The 23,513-nt window shown below is 42.7% G+C and overlaps 1 protein-coding gene across 5 annotated transcripts in view; it reads right to left on the reverse strand.

The window, feature by feature from the left end:
* LOC141084475 (teneurin-4-like) overlaps positions 1–23,513 on the reverse strand; it is a 1,565,389-nt gene that overhangs the window by 715,841 nt on the left and 826,035 nt on the right. For 4 of the 5 annotated variants that reach the window (XM_073569175.1, XM_073569176.1, XM_073569177.1 and 1 more), the window contains exon 4: positions 16,132–16,203. The exons of the other annotated variant lie outside the window; for it this stretch is intronic. The gene's annotated coding sequence lies outside the window, so the exon portion shown is untranslated. The remainder of the gene's footprint in view (positions 1–16,131; positions 16,204–23,513) is intronic. 5 annotated transcript variants of the gene reach the window in all.

The raw sequence follows: 23,513 nt of genomic DNA on the forward strand, positions 1-23,513 counted from the left end.
GTCAAATCCATACTGGGCCTGACACTGTTTGAGCCTGCCTCCTGATGTATAGCCATATATTTTGAATGTGTACGCTATCCATACATGTTATCCAGGGATACGGTACCCTTTCTCACCTTTGTGCAATCACGTGTAATCCATACTGGGCCTTACACCGTCTGAGCCTGCCTCCTGATGTATAGCCATATATTTTGAATGTGTACGCTATCCATACATGTTATCCAGGGATACGGTACCCTTTCTCACCTTTGTGCAATCACTTGCAAGCCATACCGGGCCTGACACCGTCTGAGCCTGCCTCCTGATGTATAGACATATATTTTGAATGTGTACGCTATCCATACATGTTATCCGGGGATACGGTACCCTTTCTCACCTTTGTGCAATCGCTTGCAATCCATACTGGGCCTAACACCGTCTGAGCCTGCCTCCTGATGTATAGACATATCTTTTGAATGTGTACGCTATCCATACATGTTATCCGGGGATACGGTACCCTTTCTCACCTTTGTGCAATCACGTGCAAGCCATACTGGGCCTTACACCGTCTGAGCCTGCCCCCTGATGTATAGCCATATCTTTTGAATGTGTACGCTATCCATACATGTTATCCGGGGATACGGTACCCTTTCTCACCTTTGTGCAATCACTTGCAAGCCATACTGGGCCTTACACCGTCTGAGCCTGCCTCCTGATGTATAGCCATATCTTTTGAATGTGTACGCTATCCATACATGTTATCCGGGGATACGGTACCCTTTCTCACCTTTGTGCAATCACGTGCAAGCCATACTGGGCCTTACACCATCTGAGCCTGCCTCCTGATGTATAGCCATATCTTTTGAATGTGTACGCTATCCATACATGTTATCCGGGGATACGGTACCCTTTCTCACCTTTGTGCAATCACTTGCAAGCCATACTGTGCCTGACACCGTCTGAGCCTGCCTCCTGATGTATAGACATATCTTTTGAATGTGTACGCTATCCATACATGTTATCCGGGGATACGGTACCCTTTCTCACCTTTGTGCAATCACTTGCAAGCCATACTGTGCCTGACACCGTCTGAGCCTGCCTCCTGATGTATAGACATATCTTTTGAATGTGTACGCTATCCATACATGTTATCCGGGGATACGGTACCCTTTCTCACCTTTGTGCAATCACGTGTAATCCATACTGGGCCTTACACCGTCTGAGCCTGCCTCCTGATGTATAGCCATATCTTTTGAATGTGTACGCTATCCATACATGTTATCCGGGGATACGGTATCCTTTCTCACCTTTGTGTAATCACTTGCAAGCCATTCTGTGCCTGACACCGTCTGAGCCTGCCTCCTGATGTATAGACATATCTTTTGAATGTGTACGCTATCCATACATGTTATCTGGGGATACGGTACCCTTTCTCACCTTTGTGCAATCACGTGTAACCCATACTGGGCGTGAGAACGGCTGGCGAGCTGTTAAGCAAGCTACAGCACCTGTGGTTTGCACACGTAAGTTTTTCATTTTTTTCAGGAATGACGGTTAGGCCTAATTCCGGAACTGCGGTTGACCTACACTTACTGGGAAATCATCGTTCGTGAGTAATAATTGTAATCAGTGATCCCCATCACTAACGTTGTTCAGCGGGTTATCTGCACCTGTAAGCGACAAACGCTGGCCTTTTCAGTGTAGCGCACATGCAGCCACGGACATGTAAGGACATGACACACCAGTTATTGGCCAATCTCATGTGCCAGAGCCTCACTTGTCCCTCTAGTAAGCCGGACTCGGACCGTGGGGCATGACGGAGTCTCGTTCGTTAACGGAATTAAGCTTGCAATGTGTGCATCTCTTCTGTAGCTGGCATGGTTGAGGTTGCCCGTGTTGAGTCAAATTACGCCGTAGGCTCCACTCCTGGTGGTGCCCTTCTGGACATTCCTTTAAGGTTCAGCTTTGCAACCATACTGCCCACGTAAAACAAACACTTTGCCTTCATGAACGCTGTTTGGAGGGTCATGACTCGTGGGAATAACGCCGCCCAATCAGTTAACCTGCTAGAGAGATCCTTCGTTGCTCCCAAGCATGACATCACACTCCCTAGGAAGAAGGTAATGCCACTGTGGCGACCGTACTCCTGGGGGCGACACAAGTGCACTGATGCCCAGCCACTGCTCGATGAATCTGCTGGTACATTGACCCAGACCACTACATTGACCCAGACCACTACCCGGCCTGAATCTGACCCTGATGAAACTCAGGTTACCCTTCCCATATACAGTTCCATCTTACACGGTGACAAAGAGGAAGCTGCAGATGAAAGTGCAGGTTCGGCCCACCCGCCATCAGACACACCACCGTACTATCAGGGGCCCTGTGCCAGTGCCGTCGCCAACGAGTGGGCCCCCCCTGCGTGCTCAGGATCACAGCACTTGCAAGGTTGAAATACTGTGCAGTGAGATGGAAGATGGGGACGACGAGGAGTCCAGACTAGTACAGGGATTCCCTAGCGAGGAGACTTATTTCATTGTTTTCAATGTTGGGACAGCAATTTTTGGGGAGCACTATACTCTGGAGAATGATAGATGGGGCCCACCATACACTGGAACATTCCAAAGGTGGACATCAGACACTGGAGCAGCATTTACAGGGCCCATTATACACTAGAGCATTAGAAATGGGGCCCATTATGTTTGGAGCATTATTTGGGCCCATAAGACAGTGGAGCTTCATCCATGGGGACCAACATATACTATAGCATTATGTGGAGCTCATCATATACTGTTTCAAACATTATATGGGACCAATGATTCTGTATGGAGAAATAGATGGGCCTCGTCATGAGATGTAAAAAGTGAAGTATTTTTCATTGTACTATACCGCTATTTCTCTGCCGTATCGGAGCATGATGAGTTGTGGTATGTGTTAAAGGGGCGCTCTTTCGCCCAGTGCACATGAAAACCTGGAGCCAGCCCTACCCCCCCACAACTTTAGCCAAATAACCCCCATTTTTCAGTGCGTAACTTGTATTATGAAGTTAATTAAGGTTGACAAGCTTAAGTAAGAAGAATTGATGCTTTTGGCATTCAAATGGGCACTGTAGGTGTGTTTCCTGTCCTCCTCTCACTGCCGACTTTTATTCCCCATTGACTTACATTGGGTTTCGTGTTTCGGGATGACCCCGACTTTTCCCTATAATCGGCCGATCTTGCTCGACCCGACTTTTGGAAAAGTCGGGTTTCACGAAACGAAACGCGACCATAAAAAACCAAAAGTCGCTCAACTCTAGTCATGATCCATGCTGGATCAGGACTGATATAAAGCACAGGTAACCTTTTTTTTCTGTGCTTAGGTTTGGTTTTTTCCCCCGGTAGCCATTAGGATTATTGCACTGTGATGTCGTTTGTTCTAAGTTTGCCCCCGGTGGTGGTGAGCGTCATTGCACTCTGGTTTCTTTAGTTAAGTGCACATGATTTAATGCAGGTCTGATTGCTGGCTCTTACCTATAAAAGAGTCACAAGTGTTGCAATCAGTTTGGTGATAGTGTTCATTTCAACCATCCTTAGTGGAGGAAGGAGCTGGAGAGCGTCCCTTGCAGCACTGTCTTAGCCCTGGTGTGGAAGGAGTCAGAGGTGATTTCCTTGTCGCTCTGACAGAGCTTGGTGGCAGCAATTCAGGAGGAGAGCTGCATTCTGGTGGTGGACTCTTTTGCCAGGAGCAAGTGCAACAGAGTAAAGCTAAGTGGTGTTTCCCTGTTTGTGTTTTTCCTTGGTGTGTATTAGTGCAGCGGTGGGGCCAGTGCCTGCGCCACCCAGCTCCCTAGCATGGGACAGGTGTAGGGTGTGCCAGGGCGACAGGTTTCTGAGCGGCGCCCGGTGCGGAACCGGCATAGGGAACGTTAGGAGCATTAGGGACACTGACTCAGGGGAGTGCAGGAGGTCTCCACGTCCCCTTTCCCTATCGCAGGGCCCATCATTGTAACTGTTTCCTCTTTCCCCGTGTCTTGTTGTTTTGGTTACCGGACTGCGGGCCGCATCACACAGGACTGTATCACGTTCCGCATCTTGTTGTTTTAGTTACCGGCCTGCTGGTCGCATCACACAGGACGGGCATCATGACACTTGGCTGTTGCGCACACTGTCTGTATAGATTTTTCAGTGTTTTATTGACTAGTATTTAAAGGGAATCTGGCATCTGATTCATGCTGCCCAAATGCTCAGATGTTTTATAGAAAGTATACTTACAAGAGGGACAGAATTGTCAATCATCTGCAGCAGTGTAAGGGGGTGAAGCACCGGAGGAGCTGAGGGGGAGTTGCCTTCCTATTTCCGTGCCCGGAACCATCGAGCAGGTCATTAGGTTCCCCGGGGGATGCTTTAGAGGACGGGACTGTTTGCTGGAACAGGAAGAGGGCAGGACTTGGAGCGGGAGAATTGCGCGCGCTTTCTACAGAGCCTCGCAGGGAGGACGCTGACACAGGAGGGGAGAGGAGACGGGTGCAGCGGCTGGAGACTGCGGGACCGCGGACACAGGCGGTGGGCAGTGAGTACGAGAATGAGTACGAGAAGCCTGACACTGCCCCACCTGGAAGTCTGGTTCCTCCCCTCCTCATAGAGACTTTGTCACACCGACAGACTGCGTACCTTGACAAGACGCCCCCCTGCACAGGGACCCTGCCTTACCCTGAGACGCTTCCCTGTGACCAAGGGACGTACCATAACGTGACACTGACCTGCCAAGAGAGACTGTCATAGGCAGAGCCCCTGACCCTGGTGAGAGAACACCGCTGTCGCAGCAGAGGGAAGGACCTTGAATACAGGGGGATACCGCCATCCGCATACCCCTTGGGTTCCCATGTTAACCCCCCCATACTCCAGTTGGACTATATCCAGGACCCCAGAGACAGAGGACATCAAGCACTGCTTTTGCCTCGGTGCCTACGTTGGAGAAGAGTGATCTCTGCAATCAAGATCTCCAGGAACTGATAAGTTTCTTCCCCATAAGAGAATAACTTCTTGTTGTTTGCACCCCTTATATTTCTCTAGTTTCTGATATAACCTTTTACAGCATTTTCTCTGTTATATTGTATGTTAACCAGTATTACTCCCTGTAAATAAACCTCCCCTTTTACTGTTGGTATGCCTGCTCCATGCTGATATATATCCCTCCAGCACGTTATTACAGCAGTGCTGAGTATAACCGGCCGTGGGCAATGCTGGTCCTGTTTGGTCTCCGGCTGGACCTTTAAAGTATACATTCCAGCTGTGCAGCCAGGTTCTCAATCATTCTGTCCGCAGTTTGGACAGCATGAATCAGATGACAGGTTCCCTTTAAAATGATTCAAGATAGTTGAAATTATTGCAAGGACCCCAGACTTTTTCACGCCTCCAGTTAACCACAAAAGTATAAAAATAATGGGACCTAACTCAAACATTCCCCGATAAACTAAGCCATCGTCGCCCTTTTTATCTACAGTCTTCATTTGAAGCCAGGTTCTCAAATTAAAGATGGTCTCTACGACACAATAACCACACACGACACAATTCTGGTATTTTGTAGTCTAATATCCGAAAGCATAAACAGCCAAGAACAAGTCCATTCGGAAATGCTGCCAAACCTTGCAACTGAATAGTCGGAGTCACAGAAAGTTCCCTTTGTCTGTTCCCTAAGTGTTGGATCCTATCAAGTCCTTTGATCAATGCTCTGTCCTTGCTCAGACCAAGTGGTGACACTCTACTGAACTTGGCTGATCGGTCCAGGAACGTGTCAAGCCAGCTCGTGATTACATTTTCATCCGATGGACAAGATTGCCATCCCATTCTACTCGCTGCCACTCTCCTCAGACATTGGAAGACTTTGAAAGCTTCCCCGAGTGCCGCAGAAACATGTTTTGTCCTGCAGCCAGATCTGTAATGACTGAGTCTTTAATCCCGCTGTTTTTTTTTTTCTCTTGGCACTTTCCAATTGATGGACAAATTAAGAAGCCAAATTCAAGGGCTTCTTGGTCTTTCAATTTTCTTTTTTTTGTATGTCTGCAATGGCTGTGACGGTGATAATTAATCTTCCTCTGTCGGCTTTGACTTTAGATGTAAATCATTACAACCCCAATATCAGCGAACGAAGAGATCTGTGGATGATATCAACTAATCATAATTTCACATGAGAAGGCCTATGATGCCGTGTCAAGTGGAAATATCTCCCAACGTGCTTCAGTGACAATACATGAAAATACTAATACGCGTGGTAATAACAACATTCCGAGACTCTTAAGAGCCCTTCAATGTCATCAAGATTTACAGCTAAGAGGAAAATCAAGCTATCAAATACCAAATTAGGTGTTACCGTAGCTTGAAATCAAGAAGACATGTATCGTAGACCTTTAGTGAGTGCCCTTTGGGTTTAAGGGGGTTGTTTAACAGAGGCTCAAGAGGAAATGTGAAAACAAAATGACATACGAGTACTCACTTTGGAAGTACACTGTGAATCCACCACCAATAATCGGGTGGTTTCTTCAATCTTCATCCTAAGTTGATGAGTTGACCACCATGACCACGTGACCTTTGCAGTTTTATCTTCTGCCATATGCATCAATAGAGCAGTATTTGCAGTTTCACATCACTGGTCTGTGATCAGCATGCAACAAACACAGCTCTGCATCTGCTTTGAGGAGAAGTCCAAAGGAGTTGAGCTATGCTAGAACTAGCCAACCATGTAAAACCCCACAGGCAGCTCTACTAATCAACAGTGGGGGATACAAGTATTTGATCCCTTGTTGATTTTGTAAGTTTGTCCACTGACAAAGACATGAACAGTCTATAATTTTAAGGTTAGGTTAATTTTAACATTGAGAGATAGAATATCCAAAATAAAATCCAGAAAATCACATTGTGTATAAATTATATAAATCTATTTGCATATTGCAGTGAGAAATAAGTATTTGATCCGCTACCAACCATTAAGCGTTCTATCTCCTGCACACCAGTTTGATGCTCCTAATCAACTCGTTACCTGCATTAAAGACAGCTGTCTTTCTTAGTCACCTTTATAAAAGACTCCTGTCCACAGACTCAATTAATCGATCAGACTCTAACCTCTACAACATGGGCAAGACCAAAGAGCTTTCTAAGGATGTCGGGGACAAGATCATAGACCTGCACAATGCTGGAATAGGCTACAAAACCATAAGTAAGATGCTGGGTGAGAAGGAGACAACTGTTGGTGCAATAGTAAGAAAATGGAAGAAATAGAAAATGACTGTCAATCGACATTGCTCTGGTGCACCATTCAAAATCTCACCTCGTGGGGTATCCTTGATCATGAGGAAGGTGAGAGATTAGCCTAAAACTACACGGGGGGCACTTGTTAATGTTTTCAAGGCAGCTGGGACCACAGTCACCAAGAAAACCATTGATAACACATTATGCCGTAAAGGTTTAAAATCCTGCAGTGCCCACAAGGTCCTCCTGCTCAAGAAGGCACATGTGCAGGACCATCTGAAGTTTGCCAGTGAATACCAGGATGATTCTGTGAGTGACTGGGAGAAGGTGCTGTGGTCAGATGAGACAAAAATGTAGGTATTTGGCATTAACTCCACTCGCTGTGTTTGGAGGAAGAGAAATGCTGCCTATGACCCAAAGAACATCATCCCCACTGTAAAGCATGGAGGTGGAAACATTATGTTTTGGTGGTGTTTCTCTGCTAATGGCACAGGACTACTTCACTGCATCAATGGGAGAATGGATGGAGCCATGTACCATAAACTCCTGAGTGAGAACCTCCTTCTCTCCGCCAGGATATTAAAAATGGGTCGTGGCTGGGTGTTCCAGCAAGACAATAACCCAAAACATACAGCCAAGGCAACAAAGGAGTGGCTCAAAAAGAAGCACATTGAGATCACGGAGTGGCCTAGCCAATCTCCAGACCTTAATCCCACAGAATGGAGGGAGCTGAAGCTCCGAGTTGCCAAGCGACAGCCTCAAAATCTTAATGATTTAGAGATGATCTGCAAAGAGGAGTGGAGCAAAATTCCTCCTGACATGTGCGCAAACCTCATCATCAACTACAGAAAACATCTGACTGCTGTGCTTGCCATCAAGGGTTTTCCCAACAATTATTAAGTCTTGTTTGCCAGAGGGATCAAATACTTATTTCTCACTGCAAAATGCAAATAAATTTATATAATTTATACAATGTGATTTTCTTGAATTTATTTTTGATATTCCATCTCTCAATGTTAAAATTAACCCACCCTTAAAATTACAGACTGTTCATGTCTTTGTCAGTGGGCAAACTTAGAAAATCAGCAAGGGATCAAATACTTATTTCCCCCACTGTAAGTAAATCTTTGCCATTTTGTCACAACACTAAAAATATGTCTCCAATAACTATAGGACTTACGCCTGTCACAAAACCTCCAAAATTCATAACTGGAATGAGCAGATGAGTTTACCATCATTGGAAAAAAAAAGTTGTTTTTGAAGACAGGAAAAGTTATCCACACAAGTGTTAGAAAGTTTCACCTCCCAGTCTCTTGTACAGATTTTGTGTCTGCTGGTCATCAAATAATGTTTTTAAATTATGTGTTCACAGCACGGGTTATTAGCTGAACAGTGGTCAGTTGTAGTATTAGAGTGATAGCTCCTTTTCCCTTCAGTTTATGATGAAGCCATGATTCAATCCTCAGTATGAGGGTGACATGCCCTTTCTTAAGAGATAGCTTTATAGATTGTTTTTTATTTTACCATTACATTATGCAGTCTTAGCAAGAGCGCTCAGGAGAGGGAGAGAGGGGTCCGCAGCATTAAGGAGAAGCAGTGTGCTGCTGGAAAATGTGATTTTATAAAAAAAAAAAAGACTGTGAAGCTGGATACATTGAGGAACAGATAGACTTTAAAAAAGATCACAGAGGTACGTACAAGAAATAAACTTTATGTTGGGTATAGTCTGTATATTAACAATAATAATGCATGCACTGAAAAATATGAAATATAATACATATCTGAATAAACTTTTAAGTCCATAATATAAACATACAAAATATGCTATATTTTTTTGGTGGCATGAGTTGAATGGAACAACTTTAGCAGGATGTCTGGCTCATAGAACAATGTAGCGCCGCCATCCCTCCTCCAGTAAGGACGCTAACTCACTCAAGGCCGCGACCCCCTTCCTCCTCTTCGTCCTGCTGCAGACTGGGGTCTGCGCATGGCTGGCACGCAGATCCTCGGGTATTGTGCTTAGGGCACATGCGCTCCCGCTCTCTTAAAGGAACAGCATGCGCCATCCTAAAGTGTTCACACCCAATGGCTGGGAGACACTTATTATTTAAGGCACCTCCACCTGTTGGGAGATGTCTGAGCAACGTGTAAACTGTTTGCTGCATTCTTGCTAGTCCTCAGGTCCCTGTTCTAGTTTGCCTTGCAGTATTTTGCCTATGCCTGCCTGCACTTGCCTGTATACCAGCATGCTTGCCATAACTGCCTGCATCATCTGTACCAGCCTGCACCTGTTATGCTCACATGTATACCAGCTGTTCCAGCTGGAAATTGCTGTGCTCACCTATATATAAGCCATACCTGACTGGACCTGCCAGTGCGTGCCTGTATACCAGCCATACCTGCCTGCACCTGCCAGTGCCTGCCTGTATTCCAGCCGTACCAGTGTGCACCTATCATGCCCATCTGTATATCAGCCATTCCTGCCAGCACCTGCTGTTCTTGTATTCCTGTTGTTTGTACCTTCCTGTACCAGCCTAACTTTCCGTTTCTAGACAGTTCCAGCTCTGTGTCCTTTGGGGTCAGCTGCTATGCGTCCGAGGTCCTTCCTGGAGTAGCACCTGGTGTCTATCTGGAGCCAAGTCTAACCCCACCATCAGGGCCTTTTGCGAAGTCAGGTGTTCACCTAGTTACACCCCTCCAGGCTCTCCTCGGACCATGGTGCAGTGGTTCCACAACTATATCTGTTACACACAATAATATGCAAATGCCTTCACAGGGATTGTGTAGATAATGGCTGACGCCTTAGGCTTGGAAAGTCATGCCTAATTTTATTTGCGTCATTCGTGGAACCAGTGGTGACGACATTTCTCCAAAGTGTCCTAGGAGCTGTTTTACAACATGACAATGGCCGAGGGGCATGTTGCTGATACTACTGTGAGCAGCCTGCTAGGGCTAAACTTGCTCCCATGGCTGTACCATCTCTAGACTTTTTTCACCATCAAGCACATCTGCACGTCAATGATTGGTGAATACACAGGAGCTGTCAGCAGAGGATCTTGGTGATTTGCCCAAATATATTCAGCGGCAGAACCTTCCTCAATCCACAAATAATAACCTCACCAATAAGTACGAGGAATTCTGCACATGGTGCTCATAAATTGAGATGTTTTGAAAATGTTATTTCCACTTTTTCACCATTGTAACATGTCTATATCCTATGAGTTCCATCTTTCCACGACTTTTCCTTCTTAGCATTGCAATTTCAATGAAATGAATATATTTTTGTTGTAATTTACCAGAGTCGATAAAAGTATCCATTGATAAAAATTCGTTGAGTAGATTATCTGCCAACAAAGAGCGGCTGTGCGGAGCATCGCGACCCAGGAAAACCTTTTGTTGATCTTGACAGCTAGAAGGTTTTGACTGATTAATTACTCTGGGAATTCATAAATGAAAGAAAATAATAAAACAAAACACCCCCTGGAACCGTCTTTAAAAAGGAATGAAAAAAAAAAAACAAAAACAAAGGACAAAAACAAAACAAAAACAAAAAAATGTAAATTTACCATTTTGACAATTCTTGGTTTAGAAATTTACAGCACTAGGGAATGGAAAAAAAAGTTTGAATCTTTGGAAAGTTTGTTATAAAAGAAGCCACCAGTAAAGGAATAAAACAAAAATCTTCTATGCTAATGTTATTACGAAGCGAGAAAATGAGCGTTGCGAGGCGGCCGGCACTGAAAGTTCATTGTTTTACTCACAAAGAGCTGATCCCGATTGAGCCTCGCTTGTCATCTGCTTTGCATATTCTTTATTTCTTTTAATTGTCATTATGCAAGAAACTTATCTCTCCGACCATGGGAACTAAAAGCCAGGCCTTTCAGCGGGCACAGTCCAATTAATGCGCAATTATCCATCTTTTACTGTAGATGCCTTGTCTGAGGGAATCAAATACCAAGAAAAATGTACAAAAAAAATGTGATTGGCCCTCGTCTACACGTCTCCTGAAAGTACAAGTAAAACAGTGAAGGAAGACGGCGCAGACATTGGTCTATTCAAGGCCTCGAGTGGCTGAGGCGGGAAGTGTGACGGCGCATTCTTCAGCTCTGACTATGAATGGCGCTGTCGTGTCAGCGGAGGGGCGCACCGCGTACAAGAGACAATGGGGGTGAAGTGCAGGGACCACAAGAGATGAAAGTTACATGTACATCCAAGAGTCATCTCCTGCCGGAGCCTTGGGGCCCTGTATTGTGTCAGGGCCCAGAGGAGTCTACAGATCTCAGGGGTCAGACCGGAATAATCCTGGGGGATCGGCAAGACACTGGTAAGACAGTTACAGAACTGGGTCAATCTATCCCAAATCTATATCTATAGCCATCCATCTATTATCTATCTATCAACTATCTATTATCTATGTATCTACCTATTATCTATCTATTATCCATTATCTCTGTTATCTACTATCTATCTATCTATTTATTATCTCTCTATCAACTATTATCTATGCATCTACCTATTATCTATCTATTATCCCTCTGTTATCTATCTCTCTATTATCTATCTTTAATCTATTATCTATGTATCTATCTATTATCTATCATCTATCTATATATTATTTATCTATCTATCTATCTATTATCTATCTATATCTATCTATCATCTATTTATAATCTATCTATTTATATATCTATTATCTATCATCTATTATCTGTCTATCATCTATCTATATTATATATATCAATCATCTATCTATTATCTATCATCTATTATCTATCTGTTAAATATTATCTATTTGTCCACTAGGGGGCACAGACACATTTTTTATTTTTTATATAAAGTGATAATGAAAAAAAGATTCTTTTATCATTTTTAAAAATAAAAAACACGACGTAGTCACACAGACAATGAGATGCGGCTCTCATGTTGTCCGGCTCATGTTGGGCCTGTGAAGCTTTAACCTTTTCTTCTCCCAGATCTGATTCCTCCTTTTTCTTTTCACTTTCTTCGTACATTCTGGCATTTATTTCATTTATTTTTATATTACTATTCATTTTACTCACTTATATAGCGCCATCATATTCTGCAGAGCTTCACATACATTATCGGCGCCGTCCCCATCGGGGCTCACAATCTACATTCCCTATCAGTCTCTGGAATGTGATAGCAAAGTGGAGAACCCGGAGGAAATCCACACAACCACGGGGAGAACCTGCGTACCTGCTCACATCTATGAATCCTGCTCAGTTCATTGTCTATCAGTCTCAGTCTTGTATTTACCTCCGGTCTCATCTCACTGCACTGCTATGTTTCTCCCTTATGCTTTACACTGCAGCTGCTCTTTACACCTATCAGCCCAGCACAAGCTGAGAAGCAATGCTCGGATTCCATTACAGCACGAACGACATATAATAGCTACGGCGCATCCAGACAATGGGGTCACATTTTAGGCTGCATGATACGGGTGCAAATCCCAGACCACCCAAGACCACTCATGGATCCTACGAGTCCTGTTCTGCTGCCACCCCTCGTAGCCCCGTCCCCCCCAGCTGTCTGGGCTCCAGGCCTCAATGTTGGGGATTTGTTTTGAGGGAAATGCTTAAATATTACAATGGAGTCCGAGCCAATGTAAGACGGTCAGGAAATTATTCACCATATTTCACTGCTGGTGCGGAAGGATTAATAAATTACACCAGAACAATGTGGAGGTGGAATAAGATTCTGCAGGTGAACAACTGGCTACGTCGATGGTGCCGTCAGCAAGGATTTGGATTTATGGATCATGGAGTGAATTACTTATACGATGGACTACTTGCTAGAGATGGGGTGCACCTTACGAAGACTGGAAAGCATGTATTTGGAAGTCGCCTTGCTACACTTGTAAGGAGAGCTTTAAACTAGAACAACGTGGGAAGGGAAGCAAAAGACCAGAAAAAGCCATACACCTGACAAATGCTATTGAGAACTCTGCTATTAGAAGTGGAAAGGAAGAACAAAGACAAAAGAATCTAATTAATAAAAATATTGGAGAAAGAGAAACCAATCACAAACTAAAATGTTTCTATACTAATGCACAAAGCATGGGCAACAAACAAGGAGAATTGGAACTACTAACGCAGGAAAAGAAATATGATGTCATTGGAATCACTGAAACTTGGTGGGACAATACACATGATTGGAATACAAGACTAGAAGGATACAACTTATTTGCAAGAAACAGACTTGATAAACGAGGAGGGGGTGTCGCATTGTATGTTAGAAACGCGTATATCTGCACAGAGATTGAAGCTTCAGAGACTGGGAGTTCTGTGGAAACTGTTTGGGTAAGAATACAAGGACAGAACAATGGAAAGGACACCATTGTAGGCATTTACTACAGGCCGCCTGTGCAAGCTGAAGATATGGATGAACTCTTTATGCATCAAATGGCCAAGTTCTCCAAAAATATGACATAGTTGTCATGGGAGATTTCAACTATCCAGAAATTTGTTGGGAATCTCTCTCAGGCAAAACTAACAGGTCAAGGAAATTCTTATCCTCTCTCGCTGACAAATTTATCTTCCAAAAGGTAAGGGAGAAAACAAGGGGAACTGCTACCTTGGATCTAATCCTTATAAACAGGGAGGAAATGGTTGAGGAGGTAAAAGTGGCTGGGACCCTAGGAGGTAGCGACCATGCTATTTTAGAATTTTGGATAACTAGAGGCGGAAGACCTGTGAAGACTCAGACGTTAAGGTTAGATTTCAGAAAGGCAGATTTTAAGGGATTCAGAAAGAGAATTGGAGGGATCCAATGGCTGGATATCCTTAAAGACAAAAATGTCCAGGAAGGATGGGAAATCTTGAAAAATGAAATTCTCAAAGCACAATTGTTAACAATTCCAAAAAGAGGGAAGAATAGGAAGCATTTAAGGAAGCCAGGATGGATGAACACAGAACTTAAGCACATGCTAAAAAGGAAGAAAAAAAATGTTTATAAAATGGAAAGAGGGAGGCATATCTAAAGAAGATTATAATGCTGTCTGCAGAACCTGCAGGGCACAAATCAGATTATCTAAAGCTGACAATGAATTGAGGCTTGCAAGAGACGTCAAAAGCAATAATAAAGGATTTTGGGGATATGTCAAAAGTAAAAGAAAAATCAAAGATGCTATAAGATTTTTACAGGATGAAAATGATGAAATGGTAAGACAGGATGTTGAGAAGGCCGAACTTTTAAATTCCTATTTTGCATCTGTTTTCTCTCATAAAGGAAATGTAACATCAACTGTTCTTCACTGTCCTATTAACGGTATAGAAGATTCCAGGATATCTATAAACAGAAAGATAGTGAGGAAACACTTAGCTAACCTAAATGATTTCAAGTCTCCAGGTCCACATAAATTACACCCCAGAGTACTGAAGGAGATAGCAGAAGAAATTTTTGAACCCCTCTCCATAATCTTTGAAAATTCTTGGAGAACAGGAGAAGTCCCAGAAGACTGGAGAAGAGCAAATGTTGTTCCGATCTTCAAAAAGGGGAAGAAGGTGGACCCAGGCAACTATAGGCCGGTGAGTCTGACTTCTATACCAGGAAAGATCTTTGAACAAATTATTAAACAACATGTATGTCAGTACCTGGATAAGAATGAAGTGATTAAACAGAGTCAGCATGGGTTTGTAACTAATAAGTCATGTCAGACTAACTTAATTTCCTTCTATGACGGAATCACTGATTGGTTGGATCAAGGAAATGCTGTAGATATAGTATATCTTGACTTCAGCAAAGCATTTGACAAAGTATCTCATACAATCCTTATTGAAAAAATGACTAAGTATGGAATGGACAAGGCAACTGTTAGGTGGATTCATAACTGGCTTAGTGATCGGACCCAAAGAGTGGTTGTAAATGGCTGCACATCCAGTTGGAAGAATGTCTCAAGTGGGTTACCACAGGGCTCTGTCCTGGGCCCTGTATTGTTCAACATTTTTATCAACGATTTAGATGAAGGAATTGAGGGTAAACTGATTAAATTTGCTGATGACACAAAGCTAGGAGGGATAGCTAATACTAGAGAAGAGAGAGGATTCAAAAAGATATAAATACACTGGAGTAGTGGGCAGCAACTAACAGAATGGTTTTTAACAGGGAGAAATGCAAAATACTACATCTGGGCAATAAAAATGAAAAGAGCATATACAGAATGGGAGGAATAGGCCTAAGCAACAGCACATGTGAAAAAGACTTGGGTATACTAATAGATCACAGACTGAATATGAGTCAACAGTGTGATGCAGCAGCAAAAAAGGCAAATGCAATTCTAGGATGTATTAACAGAAGCATACAGTCTAGATCACGTGAAGTCATTATTTCCCTCTACTCCTCTTTGGTCAGACCTCATCTGGAATATTGTGTCCAGTTTTGGGCACCACATTTTAAAAAAGACATCAACAAACTGGAGCAAGTTCAGAAAAGAGCGACCAGAATGGTGACCGGTCTGCAAACCCTGTCTTATGAGGAAAGGTTGCAGGATTTGGGAATGTTTGGTTTGCAAAAGAGAAGACTGAGAGGAGACTGTCTACAAATATCTAAAGGGCTGTCACATTGTAGTAGGATCAACTTTATTCTCATTTGCACAAGGAAAGACTAGAAGCAATGGGATGAAACTGAATGGGAGGAGACACAGATTAGATATTAGAAAAAACTTTTTGACAGTTAGAGTGATCAATGAGTGGAACAGGCTGCCACGAGAAGTGGTGAGTTCTCCTTCAATGGAAGTCTTCAAACAGAGGCTGGACAGACATCTGACTGGGATGATTTAGCGAATCCTGCTTTGAGCAGGGGGTTGGACCAGATGGCCCAGGAGGTCCCTTCCAACTCTACGATTCTATGATTCTTACACCAAGATTCAACAATTCACAGTCATAGAGTCAACTTTTAAAGCTTTTACCTTTTCTTTGTAGGATTTATGAGTAACCCATTCACCAGAGGAGTCTTATACTCTTCTAATTATGAAGTCTACCTGTGGGATGATAAGAAAGAAATAATGACATTCCCATTATAGATAGATGGATAATAATCTTTATTTTTATATAGCGCTAACATATTCCGCAGCGCTTTACAGTTTGCACACATTTTCATCACTGTCCCCAATGGGACTCACAATCTTCTTGCAGATGTTGTCCTTGGTGGGACTTGGTGGCAAGGCTGCAGTGCTAACCACTGAGCCACCGTGCCGCCCATAGATAGATAGATAGATAATAGATAGATGATAGATGATATATAGATAATACTGTAGATAGATAATAGATAGATGATAGATAATAGATAGATAGATAGATAATAGATAAATAGATAATAGATAGATAAGATAGATGATAGATAGATAGATAATAGAGAAATGATAGATAGATAATAGATATATGATAGATAGATAATAGATAGATAATATATAGATGATAGATAGATAATAGATAGATAGATGATAGATAGATAATAGATAGATAGATAATAGATAAATAGATAATAGATAGATGATAGATAAATAATAGATAGATGATAGATAGATAATAGATAAATAGATAATAGATAGATGATAGATAGATAATAGATAGATGATAGATAGATAAGATAGATGATAGATAGATAATAGAGAAATGATAGATAGATAATAGATATATGATAGATAGATAATAGATAGATGATAGATAGATGATAGATAGATAATAGATAGATAGATGATAGATAGATAATAGATAGATAGATAATAGATAAATAGATAATAGATAGATGATAGATAAATAATAGATAGATGATAGATAGATAGATAGATAGATAATAGAGAAATGATAGATAGATAATAGATAGATAATATATAGATAGATAATAGATTGATGATAGATAGATAATAGCTAGATGATAGATAATACATGGCTAGATACAGTGAAATAAATGAAGCTGACCCTGTCACCAGTTTTGTCATAAAACAACTAAACCCATCACCATATTCAGCTTTGTGCTGTATTCCATAAATGCGTATATAACCCCCTGGCTCCCCCTCTATACCCCCAAAGAACCTTTTTAAGTTTTCCCTCGCAGTATGGTAATCCGGTAGGTCCGGGCCGATGAGCGTGGGTTCAGGTGTCTCCATCCCTCCCTTCTCCCAGCTGCTGCTCGCCCTCCTACTTCTCTCATTGACATCATCCACATTGCCGGGCAAAATCTTGCACCTGCTCACAGAAATCGCAGCTCGATCCTGCACACTATGCTTTACCCTACGGCGGGCAGAGCCTAAAACATAGGTGAGCATTCGCCACAAACCTGCTCTTTATAAGATCAATGATTCAGCCCAGTGTCCATTATAGCCTCATTCCCCCTGATGAAGCCAGCGGTGGTGAAACATATAGGGGAGGCTGCTAGTTCTGTATTTTAAATAAGCAGCACAGTGTGAGCTAACAGACGTAGAGCGATAACGTGTGGTCCGCGGCCAAATGGTGCAATAACTATAACAACCCTCAACACTACAGAGAGGTGAATCTAGAAAACGATCTGAAGCTAGCGGCGACAACTTTCATACCTAGGAGTTAGTCCCTTTGCAACGTGGCAAATTTGCCAATTTTGTGCTTTTGTCATTTTCTTCCTTCGTTCACGAGCAACAGTTTTCTCCTATATTTTTCTACACAGATGTATGAGGTTTTGCTTTTTTTCCCAGGATGAGTTGCAGTTTGTAATAATGATGCTAGTCTCTACTCAGGGACAAGCCGCGAGGTAGGGTAGTCAAATGTTCCAGAATCATATAACAAGAGACATTGTAGAAAACTAAAGCAGAAAGATAAAGGCGAAGTCAGGTCATGGTCCGGGGTCAGAATACCAGTAAGATAGAAGATCAAAGCAAAGGGGCCAGGCAAATGGATGGTCAGAATAAGGAACAAGGCAAGGCAGAAATAGATCAACACAGCACAGGAATGCAAGACAAACATTCACCACCAAGAGATGGGCTTGGATCTTTTTTGTCTTGCTACGTTAAATAATTTTGATATCTCAGACTTTTGTCTGAGTTGTGGCGATACCAAATATGCTTAATTTTTTAAAAGTAGAGAAGGTGGGTGTCATAGAGAAAAAAATAAAATCCATAAAGACACCTCCACAGACGGGAGAAGAGTTGACACTTCAACCTCTTTGAAGTAGGACTACACATTGAACATGTATGTGAAATTAATTATTCCTAGATAGAGAGAAAAACTAATTTAAACAGGGGAATTAGAGCGAGAGATGACTCTTCAATCTCCTTTGAAGCAGAGACCCCCTGCAGTGGCCAGGTAATTAAGGCATTAAGGCAGGAAGATCTACTCTAGGAACCAAATACCACAATGGACATTCGTTCATGCAGAGGAGGAGAATTGCCTCCCCGGGCAGAAGCTTCCTCTCATCAATGAATCTATTGCAGACCAGCAGGTGCCAGTGTCCATATATGAATATTGGGGTTTATATTGATCTGATAATTATGGGAGATACAATTTTGGTTTCATAGTGAAAGAACAAACAGAACACAGTCACGCACATCACTTAAAGGCCATTTTAACCCCTTCATGATCTAATAGATGATGCTAATCAGCTCATGTTTGATCCCTACGTAAAGGTAATGTCACGATCCATTTTTGGATTTATGGCAGCTCTGGTTCCACTCCATTAAAACTTTTTACCTTTCAGGCCTGTGGGGGTTAATGTCAGTTTGTTCCTGCTGGCAATCTGGTGTAACTGCAGTGCTGCTGGGTCATCCCTTAAATAGTCATCTAATGCATCAGCTGCATCAGCTGACTGTCGGTGATAGAGCAATCTACAGTGACCAAGCCGGAGTAAGGAGCTTTCTGGGTGCAGTTGTGCTTTGGCTGAGTTCACTTTCCTGGCGCCTTTATTCTGCTGTCCAGTGCTTTGCAGCAGAGAAAGCTAAGTGTTTATTTCCTCGTCCCTTTCATGTTTGTCACTGTCCCCTGTGTTTGCATTATCTGTAGTGGCTAGGCTAGCGTCCTACGCCGGCCAGTGCACTAGCCAGGGCAGTGTTAGGTGACAGTGAGGGACAAGGTATCCTGACGTCGGCTGGGGGAAGGACCCGCTTAGGGCGTAAGATGAGTGCAGGGACAGGCTCAGGTTGGAGCTCAGGTGGTGACCATCCCTCATTCCCTATTGGTAGGGCCTTCCTCTCACCTATACCATCCCCATTGTGTATTGTGTATTGTGCTGTTAACTGACCGACCATCCGTTGGGTCGAGTCACACCGTGACAGGTAAAATCACAATTAAAAATATGACAATATCCACCAGCTGGAACCTACAGGGAGGGAGATATCTTGTAAATCGGGGATCTACCGTATTAAAATTCTGACAGACCCAGCACATCTCACAATCAGTTCCCACATGAGCCCATAAGGAGAGGTATGTGGGAATAACCTGGAGCTAATAAAAGGCACTCTTTGGTTTTGGGTCATCATTAGTGTTGAGCATTCCGATACCGCAAGTATCGGGTATCGGCCGATACTTGCTGTATCGGAATTCCGATACCGACTTCCGATATTTTTTCAATATCGGAATTCGGCATCGGAATCGGAAGTTCAGTTGATTGACGGCCTGACGTCATCATGATGCGCGGTGTGTGCGCATCATGATGCGCCGTCATTTCGGGCCTTCCGGGGGTCTCTGCCGGCCTGCCGGGGGGCTGTGCCGGCCTGCCGGGGGGCTGTGTGGACTGCCCGGGGTCTGTACCGGCCTGCCGGGGGGCTGTGCACCCTGTGGGGGTCTGTACCGGCCTGCCGGGGGGCTGTGCCGGCCTGCCGGGGGGCTGTGCTGATGTCCGGGGGTCTGTGCAAGCATCGTCCGATGGGACTACAAGTCCCATCGGGCGATGCCTGCTACCATGACAGTGATTGACACATTAGCCAATGATGGGACAGTAGTAGTCCCATCATCCGGCTAATGTGTTAAATGTTAAAAAAAAAAAAAAATTACTACATACATACTACATGCATGCTACATACATACTACATGCTACATACATACTACATATATACTACATACATACTACATACATGCTACATACATACTACATGCATGCTACATACATACTACATGCTACATACATACTACATGCATGCTACATACATACTACATATATACTACATACATACTACATACATGCTACATACATACTGCATGCTACATACATACTACATACATACTACATGCATGCTACATACATACTACATATATACTACATGCATGCTACATACATACTACATGCTACATACATACTACATATATACTACATACATACTACATACATACTGCATGCTACATACATACTACATACATACTACATGCATGCTACATACATACTACATGCATGCTACATACATACTACATGCATGCTACATGCATGCTACATACATACTACATGCTACATACATACCACATACATACTACATACATACTACATACTACATATATACTACATGCATGCTACATACATACTACATGCTACATACATACCACATACATACTACATACATACTACATACATACTACATGCTACATACATACTACATATATACTACATGCATGCTACATACATACTACATGCTACATACATACCACATACATACTACATACATACTACATACATACTACATGCTACATACATACTACATATATACTACATGCATGCTACATACATACTACATGCTACATACATACCACATACATACTACATACATGCTACATATATACTACATGCATGCTACATACATACTACATATATACTACATGCATGCTACATACATACTACATGCTACATGCATGCTACATACATACTACATACATACTACATGCTACATACATACCACATATATACTACATACATACAATACATTCATACAATACATACATAAACATACAGTACATATAACATAGAGTAACATACTTACCAATACTTGTCACATTGTTCCCCGAAGCCATTGTCTTTTCCGGAATAAATATTAACATAACAAACCACAAAAATACTCACCCACGATCCGAAGCAGTCCACGAGTGTGTCCCACGACGATCTTGGGTAGAGAACTGCAGCATCAGATGATGCTGCCGTTCTCTACGGTCTGCAGGAATCCAATGACGGAAGGTAGGTATCCTTCCGCACTGTATTCCTCCGCCACTTAAAAAAAAAAAAGTCCCTAGTCTCACTTTATGCCATTGCTGCGTGGGAATTTCCCACACAGCAATGGCATAAAGTGAGACTAGGGACTTTTTTTTTTTTTTAAGTGGCGGAGGAATACAGTGCGGAAGGATACCTACCTTCCGTCATTGGATTCCTGCAGCCCGTAGAGAACGGCAGCAACAGCTGATGCTGCAGTTCTCTACCCAAGATCGTCGTGGGACACACTCGTGGACTGCTTCGGATCGTGGGTGAGTATTTTTGTGGTTTGTTATGTTAATATTTATTCCGGAAAAGACAATGGCTTCGGGGAACAATGTGACAAGTATTGGTAAGTATGTTACTCTATGTTATATGTACTGTATGTCTATGTATGTATTGTATGAATGTATTGTATGTATGTAGTATATATGTGGTATGTATGTAGCATGTAGTATGTATGTAGTATGTATGTAGCATGCATGTAGCATGCAGTATGTATGTAGCATGCATGTAGTATATATGTAGTATGTATGTGGTATGTATGTAGCATGTAGTATATATGTAGTATGTATGTGGTATGTATGTAGCATGTAGTATGTATGTAGCATGCATGTAGTATGTATGTAGCATGCATGTAGTATATATGTAGTATGTATGTAGCATGTAGTATGTATGTAGCATGCATGTAGTATATATGTAGTATGTGTGTAGCATGTAGTATGTATGTAGCATGCATGTACTATGTATGTAGCATGCATGTAGTATGTATATGGTATGTATGTAGCATGTAGTATGTATGGAGCATGCATGTAGTATATATGTGTTATGTATGTGGTATGTATGTAGCATGCATGTAGCATGCATGTAGTATGTATGTAGTATGTATGTAGTATATATGTAGTATGTATGTAGCATGTAGTATGTATGTAGTATGTATGTAGCATGCATGTAGTATATATGTAGTATGTATGTAGCATGTAGTATGTAGCATGCATGTAGTATATATGTAGTATGTAGCATGTAGTATGTATGTAGCATGCATGTAGTATATATGTGTTATGTATGTAGCATGTAGCATGCATGTAGCATGCATGTAGTATGTATGTAGTATATATGTGGTATGTATGTAGCATGCAGTATGTATGTAGCATGCATGTAGTATATATGTAGTATGTATGTTGCATGTAGTATTTATGTAGTATGAATGTAGCATGTATGTAGTATGTAGTATGAATGTAGCATGTATGTAGTATGCATGTTGTATGTATGTAGCATGTAATTTTTTTTTTTTTTTTTTTTACATTTAACACATTAGCCGGATGATGGGACTACTACTGTCCCATCATTGGCTAATGTGTCAATCACTGTCATGGTAGCAGGCATCGCCCGATGGGACTTGTAGTCCCATCGGACGATGCCTGCACAGACCACCGGCATGCCGGCACAGCCCCCCGGCAGGCCGGCACAGCCCCCCGGCAGGCCGGCACAGCCCCCCGGAGCCTGCACAGCCCCCCGGCAGGCCGGCACAGCCCCCCGGCAGGCCGGCACAGCCCCCCGGCAGGCCGGCACAGCCCCCCGGAGCCTGCACAGACCACCGGCAGGCCGGCACAGACCACCGGAGCCTGCACAGACCCCCTGGCAGGCCGGCACAGCCCCCCGAAAGGCCCGTACAGACCCCAGAGAGGCTGTACAAGGGCAGGAAAGGGTTTTTCTTATTCCGATACCGGAAGTCCCATAGACTTGAATGGGACTTCCGGTATCGGAATCGGCGATACCGATACTTTTTTTAAAGATCGGCCGATACCATCCGATACGATACTTTGAAGTATTGGACGGTATCGCTCAACTCTAGTCATCATTCATTCTGGAATTAAGAGTTTGCTATGAGGGTAGAACATTTTACCGATCGGAGTGCTTCCCTCCACTAAGCTTAGTAATTCTCTTTCATTATTCCTTTTTATGTCATGTAATTATATATAGTACTACCTGTAGCTGTTTCCAGCCAGCTAAGGCTCGGCACGCTCATTGCTATCTAATTAACGCTGCTGGTGATTAAACTAAAGTAAATAATGACAACATTCAATAGCGCTTACGCAGGTGGTAAAATAAATTAAAATGAAGTTAATAGCAATAATAATCATTAAAAATCTG

The sequence above is a fragment of the Dendrobates tinctorius genome, unplaced genomic scaffold (assembly GCF_039654945.1).
Source record: "Dendrobates tinctorius isolate UK_male_01 unplaced genomic scaffold, ASM3965494v1 ptg000023l, whole genome shotgun sequence".
NCBI classification, from domain to species: domain Eukaryota; kingdom Metazoa; phylum Chordata; class Amphibia; order Anura; family Dendrobatidae; genus Dendrobates; species Dendrobates tinctorius.